General features: G+C 43.3%; 1 long non-coding RNA gene across 1 annotated transcript; it reads left to right on the top strand.

Annotated features, from left to right (window-relative positions):
- Positions 1-2083: 2083 nt before the first annotated feature.
- Positions 2084-16701, top strand: LOC141052564 (uncharacterized). Its single transcript, XR_012220838.1, has 3 exons — positions 2084-2200; positions 2483-2576; positions 16488-16701. It is a non-coding gene; the product is annotated as an uncharacterized lncRNA (long non-coding RNA).
- The last annotated feature ends 4026 nt before the right edge of the window (positions 16702-20727 follow it).

Here is a 20727-nt window from a genome sequence, read left to right as displayed (position 1 = left end):
CCACCCCGCCGCGCCAAGGCAATCTCATATGAGGGGTCCTACTCTATATATTTTTAATAAATGCTGTGCCATTACGGCCTCCTAAATACATTTAGAGCATGACCACATCAAGTGCAATCTGTGCCTGAACATTACTGGATCGCTCCCATGAAGCCGGATGAAGCAAGTGCAGATGAAGGCCAACCAGGTCTGAACACAGACATATCAGGAATGGCCTCCACACATTGCCTGACCAGCAAACATAGATGAAGGGCGATGTTGGTCCAGACACAGGTGCACAATTAAATAAAGCTTGGGGCAGGGTGGGGCTGCCGTGTGTGTGCACAGCAGCCTAATCCATCACAATGAACACAGAAAAATTATGGCGGACATAACCAAGCGTGCACGGCAACAGTGGTGGTGAGCCACAAACCAACAACAAGAAAATGGGGGGGAAGCCAGCACTGCTTAAGGTTAGAACGCATAAATTGGAGAGCATATGCACATAATGTCTAGCTGTATTCAAAAATGAGATATTTAGCAAAAAAATTGATCAATTCAATTGAGCCACCCCGCCGCGCCAAGGCAATCTCATATGGTCATGCTCTAAATGTATTTAGGAGGCCGTAATGGCACAGCATTTATTAAAAATATAAAGAGTAGGACCCCCCATATGAGATTGCCTTGGCGCGGCAGGGTGGCTCAATTGAATTGATCAATTTTTTTTGCTAAATATCTCATTTTTGAATACAGTTAGACATTATGTGCATATGCACTCCAATTTATGCATTCTAACCTTAAGCAGTGCTGGCTTCCCCCCCTATTTTCTTGTTGTTGGTTTGTGGCTCACCACCACTGTTGCCGTGCACGCTTGGTTATGTCAGCCATAATTTTTCTGTGTTCATTGTGATGGATTAGGCTGCTGTGCACACACACGGCAGCCCCACCCTGCCCCAAGCTTTATTTAATTGTGCACCTGTGTCTGGACCAACATCGCCCTTCATCTATGTTTGCTGGTCAGGCAATGTGTGGAGGCCATTCCTGATATGTCTGTGTTCAGACCTGGTTGGCCTTCATCTGCACTTGCTTCATCTGGCTTCATGGGAGCGATCCAGTAATGTTCAGGTACAGATTGCACTTGATATGGTCATGCTCTAAATGTATTTAGGAGGCCGTAATGGCACAGCATTTATTAAAAATATAAAGAGTAGGACCCCCCATATGAGATTGCCTTGGCGCGGCGGGGTGGCTCAATTGAATTGATCAATTTTTTTTGCTAAATATCTCATTTTTGAATACAGTTAGACATTATGTGCATATGCACTCCAATTTATGCGTTCTAACCTTAAGCAGTGCTGGCTTCCCCCCTTATTTTCTTGTTGTTGGTTTGTGGCTCACCACCACTGTTGCCGTGCACGCTTGGTTATGTCCGCCATAATTTTTCTGTGTTCATTGTGATGGATTAGGCTGCTGTGCACACACACGGCAGCCCCACCCTGCCCCAAGCTTTATTTAATTGTGCACCTGTGTCTGGACCAACATCGCCCTTCATCTATGTTTGCTGGTCAGGCAATGTGTGGAGGCCATTCCTAATATGTCTGTGTTCAGACCTGGTTGGCCTTCATCTGCACTTGCTTCATCTGGCTTCATGGGAGCGATCCAGTAATGTTCAGGTACAGATTGCACTTGATATGGTCATGCTCTAAATGTATTTAGGAGGCCGTAATGGCACAGTATTTATTAAAAATATAAAGAGTAGGACCCCACATATGAGATTGCCTTGACGCGGCGGGGTGGCTCAATTGAATTGATCAATTTTTTTTGCTAAATATCTCATTTTTGAATACAGTTAGAAATTATGTGCATATGCACTCCAATTTATGCTTTCTAACCTTAAGCAGTGCTGGCTTCCCCCCCTATTTTCTTGTTGTTGGTTTGTGGCTCACCACCACTGTTGCCGTGCACGCTTGGTTATGTCCGCCATAATTTTTCTGTGTTCATTGTGATGGATTAGGCTGCTGTGCACACACATGGCAGCCCCACCCTGCCCCAAGCTTTATTTAATTGTGCACCTGTGTCTGGACCAACATCGCCCTTCATCTATGTTTGCTGGTCAGGCAATGTGTGAAGGCCATTCCTGATATGTCTGTGTTCAGACCTGGTTGGCCTTCATCTGCACTTGCTTCATCTGGCTTCATGGGAGCGATCCAGTAATGTTCAGGTACAGATTGCACTTGATATGGTCATGCTCTAAATGTATTTAGGAGGCCGTAATGGCACAGCATTTATTAAAAATATAAAGCGTAGGACCCCCCATATGAGATTGCCTTGGCGCGGCGGGGTGGCTCAATTGAATTGATCAATTTTTTTTGCTAAATATCTCATTTTTGAATACAGTTAGACATTATGTGCATATGCACTCCAATTTATGCGTTCTAACCTTAAGCAGTGCTGGCTTCCCCCCCTATTTTCTTCTAATTTTTTTAACCCCTTTACCCCCAAGGGTGGTTTGCACGTTCATGACCGGTTCAATTTTTACAATTCTGACCACTGTCTCTTTATGAGGCAATAACTCTGGAATGTTTCCATGGATCCTGGTGAGTCTGACTTTGATTTTCTCATGACATATTATAGTTCATGTTAGTGGTAAAATTTCTTTCATATAACTTGTGCTTATTTGTGAAAAAAACAGAAATTTGGTGAAAATTTCGCAATTTTCCAACTTTGAATTTTTATGCCCTTAAATCACAGAGATATGGCACACACAAAACTTAATAATTAACATTTCCCACATATTTACTTTACATGAGCACAATTTTAGAACCCAAATATTTTTTTTTAGGTAGTTATAAGTGTTAAAAGTTGACCAGCGATTTCTCATTTTTACATCACCAATTTTTTTAGGGACCATATCACATTTGAAGTCACTTTGAGGGGTTTATATGATAGAAAATACCCAAAAGTGACACAATTCTAATAACTGCACCCCTCAAGGTGCTCAAATCCACATTCAAAAAGTTTATTAACCCTTCAGGTGCTTCACAGGAATTTTTTGAATGTTTAAAAAAATGAACATTTAACTTTTTCACAAAAAAATTACTTCAGGTCCATTTTTTTGTTTTACTAAAGGTAACAGGAGAAGTTGGACTGCAAAAGTTATTGTGCAATTTGTCCTGAGTATGCTGATACCCCATATGTGGGGGGAACCACTGTTTCGGTGCATGGCAGAGCTCAGAAGGGAAGGAGCGCCGTTTGATTTTTTCAACGCAAAATTTGCTGGAATTCAGATCGGACACCATGTCATGTTTGGAGAGCTCCTGATGTGCCTAAACAGTGGAAACCCCCCACAAATGACCCCATTTTGGAAACTAGACCCCCCAAGGAACTTATCTAGATATATGGAGAGAACTTTGAACCCCTAAGGGCTTCACAGAAGTTTATAATGTACAGCCGCACAATTAAAAATATTTTTTTTCCACAAAAATGATCTTTTCACCCCCAATTTTTATTTTCGCAAGGGTAACAGGACCCCAAAAGTTATTGTGCAATTTGTCCTGAGTATGCTTATACCCCATATGTGGGGATAAATGACTATTTTGGGTGCATGTCAGAGCTCGGAAGGGAAGCAGCGCCATTTTACTTTTTTGGCTGAAATTGAGATCGGAATGCCATGTCATGTTTGGAAAGCCCCTGATGTGCCTAAACAGTGGAAACCCCCCACAATTGACCCATTTTGGAAACTAGACCCCCCAAAGAACTTATCTAGATATCTGGTGAGAACTTTAACTCCCCAAGGGCTTCACAGAAGTTTATAACATACAGCCGTGCAATTAAAAAATCATATTTATTCCAAAAAAATGATCTTTTCACCCCCAATTTTTATTTTCCCAAGGGTAACAGGACCACAAAAGTTATTGTGCAATTTGACCTGAGTATGCTGATACCCCATATGTGAGGGTAAATGACTATTTGGGCGCATGGCAGAGCTCGGAAGGGATGCAGCGTCATTTGACTTTTTTGGCTGGAATTGAGATTGGACGCCATGTTGCATTTGGAAAGCCCCTGATGTGCCTAAACAGTGGAAGCCCCCCACAAATGACACCATTTTGGAAAATAGACCCCCCAAGGAACTTATCTTGATGTGTGGTGAGAAACTTGAACCCCTAAGGGCTTCACAGAAGTTTATAATGCCCAGGCATGAAAATAAAAAAATCATATTTTTTTCCACAAACATGATCCTTTAGTCAGCAATTTTTTTATTTTCCTAAGGGTAACGAGAAATTACACCCCAACAGTTGTTGTCCAATTTGTCCTGAGTACGCTGATATCCAATATGTGGGAGAAAACTACTATATTGGCACACATCAGGGCTTGGAAGGGAAGTAGTGACATTTTGGAATGCAGACTTTAATGGAATGGTCTGGGGTTGTCATGTTGTCTGTGGAGATCCCCTGATGTGCCTAAACTGTGGAAACCCCCCACAAGTGACCCCATTTTGGAAACTAGACCCCCAAGGAACTTATCTAGATGTGTGATGAGTAGTGTTGAGCATTCCGATACCGCAAGTATCGGGTATCGGCCGATACTTGCTGTATCGGAATTCCGATACCGACTTCCGATATTTTTTCAATATCGGAAGTCGGAATCGGAATCGGAAGTTCAAAGTTGATTGACAGCCTGACGTCATCATGATGCGCGGTGTGTGCGCATCATGATGCGCCGTCATTTCGGGCCTTCCGGGGGGCTGTGCCGGCCTGCCGGGGGGCTGTGTGGACTGCCCGGGGTCTGTACCGGCCTGCCGGGGGGCTGTGCCGGCCTGCCGGTGGTCTGTGCACCCTGTGGGGGTCTGTACCGGCCTGCCGGGGGGCTGTGCCGGCCTGCCGGTGGTCTGTGCACCCTGTGGGGGTCTGTACCGGCCTGCCGGGGGGCTGTGCCGGCCTGCCGGGGGGCTGTGCTGATGTCCGGGGGTCTGTGCAAGCATCGTCCGATGGGACTACAAGTCCCATCTGGCGATGCCTGCTACCATGACAGTGATTGACACATTAGCCAATGATGGGACAGTAGTAGTCCCATCATCCGGCTAATGTGTTAAATGTTAAAAAAAAAAAAAAAAAAAAATACTACATACATACTACATGCATGCTACATACATACTACATGCTACATACATACTACATACATACTACATACATACCACATATATACTACATACATACTACATACATACTACATACATACTACATATATACTACATGCATGCTACATACATACTACATGCTACATACATACTACATACATACTACATACATACTACATGCTACATACATACTACATATATACTACATGCATGCTACATACATACTACATGCTACATACTACATATATACTACATACATAATACATACATACTACATGCATGCTACATACATACTACATGCTACATACATACTACATATATACTACATGCATGCTACATACATACTACATGCTACATACATACTACATATATACTACATACATACTACATGCATGCTACATGCATGCTACATACATACTACATGCTACATACATACTACATATATACTACATGCATGCTACATACATACTACATGCTACATACATACTACATATATACTACATACATACTACATGCATGCTACATACATACTACATGCTACATACATACTACATATATACTACATGCATGCTACATACATACTACATGCTACATACATACTACATATATACTACATACATACTACATACATACTACATGCATGCTACATACATACTACATGCTACATACATACTACATATATACTACATGCATGCTACATACATACTACATGCTACATACATACTACATATATAATACATGCATGCTACATACATACTGCATGCTACATGCATGCTACATACATACTACATACATACTACATGCTACATACATACCACATATATACTACATACATACTACATACAATACATTCATACAATACATACATAGACATACAGTACATATAACATAGAGTAACATACTTACCAATACTTGTCACATTGTTCCCCGAAGCCATTGTCTTTTACGGAATAAATATTAACATAACAAACCACAAAAATACTCACCCACGATCCGAAGCAGTCCACGAGTGTGTCCCATGACGATCTTGGGTAGAGAACTGCAGCATCAGCTGTTGCTGCCGTTCTCTACGGGCTGCAGGAATCCAATGACGGAAGGTAGGTATCCTTCCGCACTGTATTCCTCCGCCACTTAAAAAAAAAAAAAGTCCCTAGTCTCACTTTATGCCATTGCTGCGTGGGAATTTCCCACACAGCAATGGCATAAAGTGAGACTAGGGACTTTTTTTTTTTTTAAGTGGCGGAGGAATACAGTGCGGAAGGATACCTACCTTCCGTCATTGGATTCCTGCAGCCCGTAGAGAACGGCAGCAACAGCTGATGCTGCAGTTCTCTACCCAAGATCGTCATGGGACACACTCGTGGACTGCTTCGGATCGTGGGTGAGTATTTTTGTGGTTTGTTATGTTAATATTTATTCCGTAAAAGACAATGGCTTCGGGGAACAATGTGACAAGTATTGGTAAGTATGTTACTCTATGTTATATGTACTGTATGTCTATGTATGTATTGTATGAATGTATTGTATGTAGTATATATGTGGTATGTATGTAGCATGTAGTATGTATGTAGTATGTATGTAGCATGCATGTAGCATGCAGTATGTATGTAGCATGCATGTAGTATATATGTAGTATGTATGTAGCATGTAGTATGTAGTATGTATGTAGTATGTATGTGGTATGTATGTAGTATATATGTAGTATGTATGTAGCATGTAGTATGTATGTAGCATGCATGTAGTATATATGTAGTATGTATGTAGCATATATGTAGTATACATGTAGTATATATGTAGTATGCATGTTGCATGCATGTAGTATATATGTAGTATGTATGTTGCATGTAGTATGTATGTAGTATGTATGCTGCATGTAGTATATATGTAGTATGAATGTAGCATGTATGTAGTATGTATGTAGCATGCATGTAGCATGCAGTATGTATGTAGCATGCATGTAGTATATATGTAGTATGTATGTAGCATGTAGTATGTATGTAGTATGTATGTAGTATGTATGTAGCATGCATGTAGTATATATGTAGTATGTATGTAGTATGTATGTAGTATGTATGTAGCATGCATGTAGTATATATGTAGTATGTATGTAGCATGTAGTATGTATGTAGCATGCATGTAGTATATATGTAGTATGTATGTAGCATGTAGTATGTATGTAGCATATATGTAGTATGTATGTAGTATGTATGTAGCATGCATGTAGTATATATGTAGTATGCATGTTGCATGCATGTAGTATATATGTAGTATGTATGTTGCATGTAGTATGTATGTAGTATGTATGTTGCATGTAGTATGTATGTAGTATGAATGTAGCATGTATGTAGTATGTAGTATGAATGTAGCATGTATGTAGTATGCATGTTGTATGTATGTAGCATGTAATTTTTTTTTTTTTTTTACATTCAACACATTAGCCGGATGATGGGACTACTACTGTCCCATCATTGGCTAATGTGTCAATCACTGTCATGGTAGCAGGCATCGCCCGATGGGACTTGTAGTCCCATCGGACGATGCCTGCACAGACCCCCGAAGCCTGCACAGCCCCCCGGCAGGCCGGCACAGCCCCCCGGCAGGCCGGCACAGCCCACCGGAGCCTGCACAGCCCCCCGGCAGGCCGGCACAGACCACCGGAGCCTGCACAGACCCCCGGCAGGCTGGCACAGCCCCCCGAAAGGCCCATACAGACCCCAGAGAGGCTGTACAAGGGAAAAACAGGATTTTTCTTATTCCGATACCGGAAGTCCCATAGACTTGAATGGGACTTCCGGTATCGGAATCGGCGATACCGATACTTTTTTTTAAGATCGGCCGATCCATTCCGATCCGATACTTTGAAGTATCGGACGGTATCGCTCAACTCTAGTGATGAGCACTTTGAACTCCCGAGTGCTTCACAGAAGTTTATAATGTAGAGCCATAAAAATAAAAAAAATCATATTTTTTTTCCACAAAAATGATATTTTTGCCCCCAATTTTTTATTTTCCCAAGGGTAACAGGAGAAATTGGACCCCAAAAGTTGTTGTGCAATTTGTCCTGAGTAAGCTGATACCCCATATGTTGGGGTATAACACTGTTTGGGCGTATGTCAGAGCTTGGAAGGGAAGGAGCACCATTTGACTTTTTCAACGCAGAATTGTCAGGAATTGAGATCAGATGCCATGCTGCGTTTGGAGAGCCCCTCATGTGCCTAAACAGTGGAAACCCCCCAATTCTAACTCCAACCCTAACCCCAACACACCCCTAACCCTAATCTCAGCCCTAACCCTAGCCCTAAACCTAGCTCTAATCCTAACGCTAATGGGAAAATGGAAATAAATACTTTTTTTAATTTTATTTTTTCCCTAACTAAGAGGGTGATTAAGGAGTGTTTTATTTACTATTTTTAGCTGGTTTTTATGTTTGGCAGCTGTCACACGCTAAAAGACGCTTTTTATTGTAAAAATAGCTTTTGCATCACCACATTTTGAGAGCTATAATTTTTCCATATTTTGACCCACCGAGTCATATGAGGTCTTATTTTTTTCGGGACGAGTTGATATTTTTATTGGTACCATTTTCGGGCATGTGACATTTTTTGATCGCTTTTTTTTCTGATTTTTGCGACGCAAAATGAACAAAAATCAGCATTTCATGAATTTCTTTTCGGGGGTGCGTTTACACCGTTCCATGTGTGGTAAAATTGATTAAGCGGTTTTATTCTTCGGGTCGTTATGATTACAGCGATACCTCATTTATATCATTTTTAATGTTTTGGCACTTTTATACAATAAAAAACAATTTTATATAAAAAAAATAATTATTTTTGCATCACTTTATTCTGAAAGTTATAACTTTTTTATTTTTTGCTGATGATGCTTTTTGTGGGACAAGATGTCATTTTCAGCTGTGCCATGTTTATTTATATACGTCTTTTTGATTGCGTGTTATTTTACTTTTTGTTCGGCGGTATGATGATAAAGCATTGCTTTTTGCCTATTTTTTTTAAGGGGTTCTCTTAAGGGGTTAACTAGTGGGACAGTTTTATAGGGCAGGTCAGTACGGACATGGTAATACCTAATATGTGTATTTTTATTGTTTTTATTTTTTTATTTACAAAAAATAACTATTAGGGATTTTTTTATTATAATTTATTTAGGATTTCTTTATAAATTATTTTTACACTTGTTTTATTTTTACTTTATTATATTGTCCCAATGTGGGACATTACAAAAAAGTGTCAGATCGCTGATCTGACAGTTTGCACTTGTAACAGAGAAAAGAAATGAAACTACTCCCTTTTTGATGTTTTTCTAGAAGGTGATATAGTCACAGGAAAAAATATGTACTAGAGATGGGCAGACCCCTGGATGTTTGGGTCCAGCAGGTTTAGCCGAACAGTTGAAGAAAAGTTAGTGTTCGGGTACCAGAATAGTACCCGGACCTGAACTTGAACCCAGACTACATTCATTTTAATGGGGGGCCGTATATTTAAATTATGTAAATAATTTTAAAAAATGGCGTGGGGTCCCCCCCATTTTTGACAACTAGCCAAGACAGAACAGACAGCTGGTGGCTAATAGGAACTGGCCAAGGAGCGCAGAGACAGATCTGGCCAAGGTTGCAAAAGAATTTCTGCAGTACTCAAGGTTCCTAAGAGCACAGTGGCCTACATAATTCTTAAATGTAAGAAGTTTGTGACCACCAGAAGTCTTCCTAGACCTGGTCGTCCAGCCAAACTGAACAATTGTGGGAGAAAAACCTTGGTGAGAGAAGTAAAGAAGAACCTAAAGATCACTGTGGCTGAGCTCCACAGATGCAGTAGGAAGATGGAGGAAAGTTCCTCAAAGTCAACTATCACTGCAGCCCTCCTCCAGTCAGGTCTTTATGGCAGAGTGGCCTGATGTAATCCTCTCTTCAGTGCAAGACATATGAAAGCCCACACAGAGAGTTTGGTAAAAAACACATGAAGGACTCCCAGACTATAAGAAATAAGATTCTCTGGTCTGATGAGACAAAAATAGAACTTTTTGGTAATAATTCTAAGCGGTATGTTTGGAGAAAACCAGGCACTGCTCATCATCTGCCTAATACAATCCCAACAGAAGAATGGTAGACTATCCCCAAATCCAGGTGTGAAAAACTTTTTGCATCATTCCTAAGAAGACTCATGGCTGTACTACCGTAGCTCAAAACTGTGTTTCTACATTTCTGTTTTTTTTCAGTCAAGATGGGGTGCAGAGTGTACATTAATGAGAAAAAAAAATAACTTTTTTGAATTTACCAAATGGCTGCAATGAAACAAAGAGTGAAAAATTTAAAGGGGTCTGTTAGGGCTGGCGGAACGCACCAAATAATAGAATGAAAGTAAGGTGCGTTCGCAGCCCGGGGTCCACCGTGCAGAGGTGATAAACTGCTGCTTGGTAGTGGCGGATGTAAATAGCGGTATACAGAAGGACCCACGCGGGGTAACGTCACTCGATGTGAACAGGAGTGGACTCAGTTACGTCACAGAGCCACAGTACCGTGGAACATAAATGCCAGAGCCTGTTAAAACTCACAGCACTTGGCAAGAGAGCACTCAGTTTGTGGTCACAGAACTCAGCCCCAAAGACACGAGGTCTGAGTCCCTCTAGACCTACTGAGCGTGCGGCATCGCACGTGCAGACATCCCTAATGAATGCTGACCACCGAGGAATGCAGACTATGTGCACCGTGGCGTACAGACAAAGCCACCGGTGGAGGCTGATGCCAGTCTCTGACTCTGCCTCTACCTTGACCTCAGCCTGAGTGCTAGCAGGCTAGGCTACACAACACATCCTTACCAAGGGTAGAGGTTTCATAGTGAGTCATTGACCAGAGACATTCATACATGCATACAGCACTCACTCCACATAGTCTAACCTTTTTCTATATTAGCGCATGGCCATGTAGTCCTGTGATCCTTTTATAGATGCAGCCTTCCGGGACCTTCCTGATGACCCAATCCGAGTTGCAATAGGACCTGAGCATGTGACCTCCGACCTCCAATGAGAGGTCGTCCCACGGGCATGCTCAGTAGGAGAAAAGCAGGACTTAGTCCCAGGAGCATCTGCGCACCTACCCCCAGGAGCATCTACCCCCCCTCCTACGGCCCTCCTCTCCATGTGCCTCGCTTTGCTCAAAAGCTGCAATGAGCTGAGGAGCATGAATGTGTTCAACAGGTTCCCAGGTCCTGTCCTCCGGGCCATAACCCCTCCAGTCCACCAGATAGAACTTTTCACTTCATACCACCTTACACCCAACAATGGCGTTCACCTCATAATTGTCCGTAGATGAGCCCGATGTCCTGGCAGATGACTCGGAAAACCGGGACATGTGAACGGGTTTTAGGAGGGACACATGAAAGGTGTCGGTGATATCGAGGTGTAGTGGAAGAGCCAGACGGTATACCACAGGTTTAATCTGTTCCAGGACCCTGAAGGGACCTATAAAGCGAGGTGAAAACTTAGTGGACTCGACTCACTGCTTGATGTTACGGGCGGAGAGTCACACTAGATCGTCAGGAGCAAAGGTCGGAGCGGGGCGCCGGTGAGCATGGTGGAAACCCTCATTCTCTCCTTGGAGGCCCGGATGGCATCCTGTGTGCGATCCCAAATGTCACGTGCCTCCACCGCCCAGTCTGCCACCCTAGAGTCGGTGGAAGACACGGGCATCGGCACAGGAACCCGCGGTTGCTGGCCATAGTTAAGGAGGAATGGGGTTTGTCCAGTGGAATCGGCTACGGCGTTGTTTAGCGCAAACTCTGCGCAGTTTCTGGGAATATTGGAAATAGCTAAAAACGCTGAGCTATGTGGAAAATAATGAGCATGCTGTGTTTTTAGCCGCTAAGCGTTTTCTGAGCGGAAAAAAACGCATACATTGGCACAAAAAGCCAAAAATGCATTAAATTGAATGGCAAGCTTCTTTTAAGCTTTTCTGATCTGGCACAAACGCTTCAAAAACGCTTAAAAAAACGCAATGTGGGCACACAGCCTTAATGCTGAGCAGACATCAAAGCTCTCTCCAGAACCGAGACACAAACTGGGGACCCCAGTCACTGACGATTTTGTCAGGCATGCCGTGTAGGCGGAAAACGTGCCTAATGAACAATGCCGCCAAGACCCGTGCAGGAGGCACCCGCAGAAGGGGCACCAAGTGTACCATTTTGGAGAAATGGTCGGTGACTACCCAAATAACAGTGCAGCCACGAGACTTGGGTAAGCCCACCACAAAGTCCATCCCAACCATCTCCCAGGGCCTGTCTGCCACCGGCAGAGGGCAAGGTAACCCAGCAGGTCGTTGCCGAGGAGACCGATTCTTGGCGCAGGAGACACACGCCCGAATATAGTCTCCAACGTGACGGGCCATATGCGGCCACCAGTATGTCCTCGCCAGGAGCTCAGATGTCCTCTTGGTTCCAAAATGTCCACCCACCCAGGATGAGTGGGCCCAAGAGAGAACCTCCGGTCACAAATTAGGTGGAATGAAAGTCTTGCCCGGGGGCACAGACTCTAGCGAAACCAGGGCCACAGTTCTCAGGCTCTCTGAAGGGACAATTAACCGAGGCTCCTCCTCCTCCTTTTATGACATCATGGAGCGTCTCCCCAGAAAGAAAGTGGTGGGTGAAGTGGAATCGGGAGAAGAACAAGGACCATCTAGCCTGGCGAGAATTTAACTGCTGTGCGGTTTGTAGGTACACCAGACTTTTGTGGTCGGTGTAGACTTGGAAGGGATAGTCAGCCCCCTCCAGGAGGTGTCTCTATTCTGAAAAGGCCAACTTCATGGCTAGCAACTCCCTGTCCCCGATGGAATAGGTCCTCTCCGCTGGTGAGAAGGTCTTAGAGAAGAAACAAGGATGCTTCTGACCTTGAGCATCCTTTTGGAACAGGACTGCTCCAGCACCGACGGATGAGGCATCCACCTCCATAATAAATGGTTTATTTACATTGGAATGCAGCACAGTACAAAAAGAGGACTTGAAAATCCTCCAATAATGAGAACAGCAAAAGAACAACAAGGTTTACCCGTACAGGCCTCCAAACAAATGCACTATCAGGATGCAGTGGACCCATATAAGATGGCAACACAGGTGCAAAAATACCAATCAAGCAACTGCTCCAGCCTACCAATACATGGAGGGGGCGATTGCTGGTATGTTGATGCACAAAACAACTTGTATGCGGCGCTGTTCACACTAAGGCCATGCACAGCATCCAGGCCAGCCTAGTACCAACACCCTTCTATTAGTTCAACCTTGTTGTTCTTTTGCTGTTCTCATTATTGGAGGATTTTCAAGTCCTCTTTTTGTACTGTGCTGTATTATAATTTAGTGTTAGGTACCCGTAAGCGTGGAGATCTTTGACGTAGGTTACGGGCTCACGTATTTTGGCCAAAATATCAGCTAATACTCCACATTTTTTTAAAATGTGTTTTTTGCACTTTTTATTCGGGGTGCAGTTGGGCCCATTTGGTCTTGTAAACTGCGGTGTCTGTTCACACGGCATGCATTTTGTTAGCGCTGGGCAGCCCGCCTGAACTAATAGAAGGGTGTTGGTACTAGGCTGGCCTGGATGCTGTGCATGGCCTTAGTGTGAACAGCGCCGCATACAAGTTGTTTTGTGCATCAACATACCAGGCAATCGCCCCCTCCATGTATCCATGTATTGGTAGGCTAGAGCAGTTGCTTGATTAGTATTTTTGCACCAGTGTTGCCATCTTATATGGGTCCACTGCATCCTGATAGTGCATTTGTTTGGAGGCCTGTACGGGTAAACCTTGTTGTTCTTTTATTTACATTGGGGCAATGTAAAATGGGAGTGCTAGCAAAGTGAGACTTAATAGAGAGGAAAGCCTTGAAGACCTCCTCTGACCACAATTTAGAATTTGCTCCCTTCTTGGTGACGGCAACCAAGGGAGCTACCAAAGTTGAGAAGGGGGGATGAATTGGCGGTAGTAGTTGATAAATCCCAAAAAAACGCTGTACCACTACAAAGAAGAGCCCCACCCCTGCAGGTGACACTGACTTTCTAATGAATCCTCTTGCCAGATTCTCCTGGATGTATGAGACATTGCCTCTGTCTCTACGAGAGAGAGAGGATAAACTCAACACCGGGGAGGCTCAGCACTAGGCAAGAGGTCAATAGGACAGTCTCCACAGCCTTTTTGGAGAACACATCTGCATAGGGACAATAGTATTGGGGGAGAGGAAAGATCTGTGGGTACCTCTGTAGTAGAAACCTGAAGGCACTCCCTCTAATGTCTACCCTCACAGGATTTACTCCATCCCAGAATTCTCCCTGAAGACCACTCTATTAGAGGGGAGTGGTAGGGTAGCCATGGTATCCCCAAGAGAACCTCATCAATTCCCTCAGGCATGATTAGCAGGGAGATGATCTCCTGATGGGATGGAGACATGGAGAGAGTAAATGGGATGGTCTGATGTGTTATCCGTGAGGGTAGTGTCGACCCATTTATCACCAGTATGGTCACTGGCTTGGTGAGTATCACCAGTGGAATTGCGTGCCGTCGGGCAAGGCAGAAGACATAAAATTGCCTTTTGCCTCGTAATCCACGCAAAGCTCTACCACATGGGTGGATGGGCCAATACCGATTGTCCCCTTAAAGGTGAGCTTAGAAGATGGCGTCACTGCGTCTAGTGAACCAGCACCTAAGGTCACTAAACGCGGATGTTCCCTCGCTCGCTGAGGACACTTAGAGGCAAGATGTCCCGACTGCCAGCAGATACGACAGACCATGTGTGTACGAGCGGTTCAGGACTTAGATCTCACTCGAGACACCGCCATGGGCTCATGTGGCTTGGAAGTCTGGGTCGAAGATTCCAGAGGTTTGGCGAAGGTGGGAGTCAGCCGAAACTTCTGCCTACACTGGGCTCGCTCCAACCTTCGCTTGTTAAAACGAAGGTCGATGCGCTTAGAAACCGTTATTAGCTCCTCTAGTGTGGCAGGAATCTCCCTAGTGGCCAGAGCATCCTTTACATGGTCAGCCAGCCCCCTTCAAAACACGGGAATAAGGACTTTATCTGGGCACTCCAGCTTGGAAGCCAGAGACCGGAAATGGACAGCAAAATGGCTTAACCCTGTGTAGATGCCAGCAGTTGGAGCGCTGTATCGTGGGTGACTCGAGGTCCCAAAAAGACCTGTTACAGAGTGCTCAGAAACTGTTTTGCACTCTGCACCGCCCGATCGTCACACTCCCACAATGGCCTGGCCCACTCCAACGCCCTGTCCGACAAGAGGGATAATATGAATCCCACCTTGGCCCATTCTGAGGTGAAACGTGCTGCCAGGAGCTCAAGGTGTATTTCACACTGGCTCACGAATCCCCTGCATGACTGGCTATCAGCAGAAATCTTATCTGGCAGCGGAAGGTGGGATAATGTTGGAACAGGGGTGGCAGTGGACAAAGTGGCTATAGCCACGCTAGCAGCCTGAGCAGCTACTGCGGTAACATCCACAGCTGTGGTTGTGTGCTCAAGAGCCGCCAACCTACCCTCCAGCTGCTGGATGTACCACTGTAGTGGCTGCTCATCTTCCATTACTAGCCAGACCCTGGCGCTAATATAATGTTAGGGCTGGCGGAATGCAACAAATAATAAAATGAAAGTAAGGTGCATTTGCAGCCCGGGGTCCATCGTGCAGAGGTGGTAAACTGCTGCTTGGTAATGGCAGATGTATATAGCGGTATACAGAAGGTCCCACGTGGGTTAACATCACCCCGTGTGAACAGAAGCGGACTCTGTTACGTCACAGAGCCACAGTACCGTGGAACATAAAAGCCGGAGCCTGTTAAAACTCACAGCACTCGGCAACAGAGAGCTCAGTTTGTGGTCACAGAACTCAGCCCCAAAGACACGAGGTCTGAGTCCCTCTAGACCTACTGAGCGTGTGGCGTCACACCTGCGGACACCGCTAATGAACGCTGGCCACCGAGGAGTGCAGGCTATGTGCACCGTGGCATACAGACAAAGCCACCGGTGGATGCTGATGCCAGTCTCTGACTCTGCCTCTACCTGGACCTCTTTTTGGATAAAATATTTAGGCTTACTGTGTGCTGCTGAGACCAGGATAAAGTCACCACATGAGAAACTTTTAACTCTTTATTCCCAACGCGTTTCAAAGTGAAAAACCACTTCTTCTTCAGGGGATGACATGTAGTGAATAGATACAGCCTTCTCTGGTTAAATACATACAATATTTGAATTTGGGCGCCAAAAATCACATGTGATGGGAGGACAGATGTCAGAGTTCAAGGGTTAATGGAGCATAAAAACCATTTACAAATGTTCTTATTACTTAACAATTATACTTTCTTGATTTCTATTTACAGATAATATATAAAAATATATGAAAAGAATTTCATTACATATACTGAAAAAAGGAAGAAAATAATATGGGAGATGAAACGAACCCATTAAAAAATTGTATATATATATCATAGTCCAGAGCCTATACCACTCGAATAGAGCGGATTTCGTTCGGGGAAGGAAGAAAACGTCAGATGGAAGAAAAAGTTGAGAAATATTACAAGAAAAAAATATATAATAAAATTTCATTAAAATTTCTTTTATTAAAAATATGAATGTATTAAAATATATATATAAAATTATATGTAATAAAAATGTGTTGGATTGATAAGTGTTTGGAAAAAAAAATTTTTGTATAGGCTTGGGAATATAGCTCTGGTGGAAATATCAAAATGATTAATTGGTGCATGACAAAGGAAGCGGACCTACGACAATAAAACTCCAGAACTACCCCACGAGAACGAGTTCGCATCCCAAAGGGAAAGCACGCTTGAGCCAGCAAAAACTCTTTAGAAGAAAGAGGAGAATAATTAAAATTAAATTAATAATTCAGTGAGAACGCTCTAATAAAAGACAGAACAAATATACAACGAGTTCTCTCTGAATGTACTCCAAAAAAATTATTAGAAGAAAAAAATATTTTAAAAAAGGGAGGTTATAGGAAAACTTCTCTGATTTCGTTAAGACCATTGGGCTTCAGCGTATTAAGTCTATAAATCCAAAAAATCTCCTTGCGGTTCAATTGTCCCATTCTGTCAGGGTGATCGCTGGGTATATGTTCAATGGGGCTTATTTTTAACCCATTATAGTTTTTCCCATGCTTAAGAGCAAAATGCCTAGAAAGACCGTGTTGCATAAAACCTATTTTGATATTGTGTCTATGGGAATTAACCCTTCGGTGTAAGGGCTGAGTTGTTCTTCCCACATATTGTTTTTTGCAATCGCATTCTATTACATATATCACAAATCCTGTAGTACAATTTTGAAAACTTCTAATGGGAAAGCATTCTTTAGTGAAAGTGGATACAAAGGTTTTTTCTTTATGGGAAATTATACCGCAACATAAGCAATTTCTTTTGCCACATTTATATATCCCTATTGCTGAATTTAAGGGAGAAGAGGATGGTTTTATTCTAAAACGGCTCGGAGCAATTAGATTTTTAATAGTAGGTGCTCTGCGAAAAGTGATACCAGGGTTCCTCGGGAGAATTTTACATAAAATTGGATCATTTAAAAGAACATGCCAATTACGTGTCAGAATTTCTCTAATTTTAATGTTCTCAGCACAAAATTGTGTAATAAAATTGCCTGTAAATCTCTTATTGTCGGTTGTAGTCCTCTTGGTTCCATAAATTAGTAGATTCTGGGAAAGACTTTTACTGGTGTTGTAGGCATCTTTAACCAATCCTTCAGGGTATTTCTTAGCCATAAACCTATTCCTCAATATTTCAGCCTGGTTTTCAAAATCCCTCGTGTCAGTACAATTTTTTCTGATTCTTTTATATTGGTTAGCAGGTATATTTTTTAGCCATTTATTGAAATGACCGCTGCTGAAAGGTATATAGCTATTTTTATCAACGTGTTTAAAAAAGGTTTTCGTTAAAATATTATTGTTCTGAATAAATATAGTGATATCTAAAAAATTAATAGTAGAGGAATTATATAATGAGGAAAAAGACAAACCTCAGGAATTATTATTCATATCCGTGATAAATTCATCGATCGCCGATCGCAGGCGCCGCTGTGCGCTAGGAGGCGGCGCTACAAGCAAGGGGCGGGCACGCCGGGCAGAGAGCCGGCTCGGGGGCGGAGCTACCCCCGGCCGTGCGTGCGCTTAAAAAGCGCTAATGTGAAACCAGCCTTACCAAGTTTGTTTTTTCTGAAAACTTTTTTTAGAATGTTGCAAAAATAATTCACCATTTTTAAATGTCATTTAAGAAGTGTCACTTTTGGTACACACAGTGGGGTAAATAAGCGTGTGATACACTGCAAATTTTGCAAGTTTTGCCAACTACAAAGAATTAAGAGGCCTGTAATTGTTATTGTAGGTACACTTGAACTGTGTGATACAGAATGTTAAAAATAATCTGGAAAAATCACATTGTATTTTTACATAATTAATCTGCATTTTATTGCATGGAATAAGTATTTGATACAATAGAAAAACAGAACTTTGTCTGCAATTACAGAGGTCAGATATTTCCTGTAGTTCTTGACTGAGTTTGCACACACTGCAACATACTGTTATTATCACCTCTCCGAGGCCCCCCCCCCCGTGATGAGATCTGATCATATCACGGTGGGATCCATTGTCCCGGCAGCCAGAGGTCTGCCTACTACAGTGGCTTGTTAGACTCAGCCAGTAGTGAGACTATCAAGTGATCTGCCTATGTAACACAGTCGGCTCTCATACAATGCAATATATCATGAGACCAGTGATCAGAGAAATAAAAATTGAAGTTCCATACAAGGACTAAATAAAAAAAGTGAAAAATGTTTTAAAACTATTAAAAAAAATCACAAAATGAAAAAGGAGAAAAAAATCTTAAACCAATAAATACGTATATTTATGTACAAACAAAAAAAGTATTCATATTTGGTATCATCGCGTCCCGAAGGAGCCAACCTATAAAACTGACAAACTTTTTAAATCCTACAGTCCACACCTTTAAAAAAAATATAGAAAAAACCTTTGCTTTTTCATCATGCCAACAAAAAGTAGAATAAAACGTGTTAAACATTAATTGGTTATTGATTTATATTGTTATTCTCAATTCTGTACCGAGCACATTGCTTTTAGTTGACGGGTTACTTCTGTAAATTTAGCTCATGGTAAATATCAACCCCATATAGAGAGAAAATGTGCTCTGTGGGATGTATATACAGTAGCATGACTCACAGGAAGGAGGGAGGCTGGACTCTTCTTCATTCTCTTCGGACATACTCCAGGCACACTTTACTCTGACACTATATTGAAGGGACAGCCAGGGCCGTATTTGCCACTAGGCACTTAAGGGCATGTGCCTAGGGCGGGAGGATGTGGGGGGGCGGCACCTGAGCAAGGTTGTTTTTTTTTTTTATAGTCCGGGGTCCGACCGCCCTCCCACCTGCATCTTCTGGCTGCTGCAGGGCTCTTGGATCCCACACTGTCAAGTGTATTGCACAGGGAGCTGGAAGAGGAAACATGTCACACAGCAGGCCCTGCCCTCTCCTCGCTGTGGCACCAAGTTCAGTTCCAGCCAGACTCACCTGCCAATCACACAGTAATCGTGATGCATAATTGATCACAGACCCGGCGGCAGCTTTCGTGCTAGCAGGGGACTCTTCTTCATTCTCTTCGGACATACTCCAGGCACACTTTACTCTGACACTATATTGAAGGGACAGCCAAGGCCGTATTTGCCACTAGGCACTTAAGGGCATGTGCCTAGGGCAGGAGGATTTGGGGGGCGGCACCTGAGCAAGGTTGTTTTTTTTTTTTTTTGTTTTTTTTTTTATAGTCCGGGGTCCAACCACCCTCCCACCCTTTCTCCCACCTGCGTCTTCTGGCAGCTGCAGGGCTCTTGGATCCCACACTGTCAAGTGTATTGCACAGGGAACCGGAAGAGGAAACATGTCACACTGCAGGCCCCGCCCTCTCTGCGCTGTAGCACCAAGTTCAGTTCCTGCCTGAGTGCTGGAGCAGCTGCGGGGGGAGGATGGTGCAGATTGTTGTGTCCAGGAATGTTGTGCAGTGCTTGGTGTACGTACAACTATGAGTCCCAGTCAGACTCTCCTGCCAATCACACAGTAATCGTGATGCATAATTGATCACAGACCCGGCGGCAACTTCCGAGCTAGCAGGAGAGGTTAGGCCCGCTCTGCTGCAGACTACACAAGATTATGCTGAGAGGAGCCCTGTCCTCCTCACCTGTTAGTGTTGATGCTGCTGGGAAGGAGCATCACATGGAGCCTCATGCTGTGATTCCCACTGCTGCCTGTGCTCAGTGCTGTGCTGCTGACATGAGGATATAAACAGAGGGTGGAGGTGCTGAGAGGGACATCTCTGAAGCAGGAGATTAACCATGCCCTGATCACTATAAGGGGGCCTCTGCAGCAGGGCCGGACTGGGACTAAAATTCAGCCCTGGCATTTGAAGTTACACAGGCCCACTAGTCACATGGTAACTATATAATATCTTTGTACACTTGTAGTTTACAAGAAGTGAGAGGAGATTAACACGACTATATAACATGTAGTCAGAGCTGTGACCAGTATTTCAGC

This window comes from Dendrobates tinctorius, unplaced genomic scaffold (assembly GCF_039654945.1).
Source record: "Dendrobates tinctorius isolate UK_male_01 unplaced genomic scaffold, ASM3965494v1 ptg000162l, whole genome shotgun sequence".
Classification (NCBI taxonomy): Eukaryota; Metazoa; Chordata; class Amphibia; order Anura; family Dendrobatidae; genus Dendrobates; species Dendrobates tinctorius.
The sequence above is the reverse complement of the archived record's forward strand: the minus strand, read 5'-3'. Positions and strand labels throughout refer to the sequence as shown.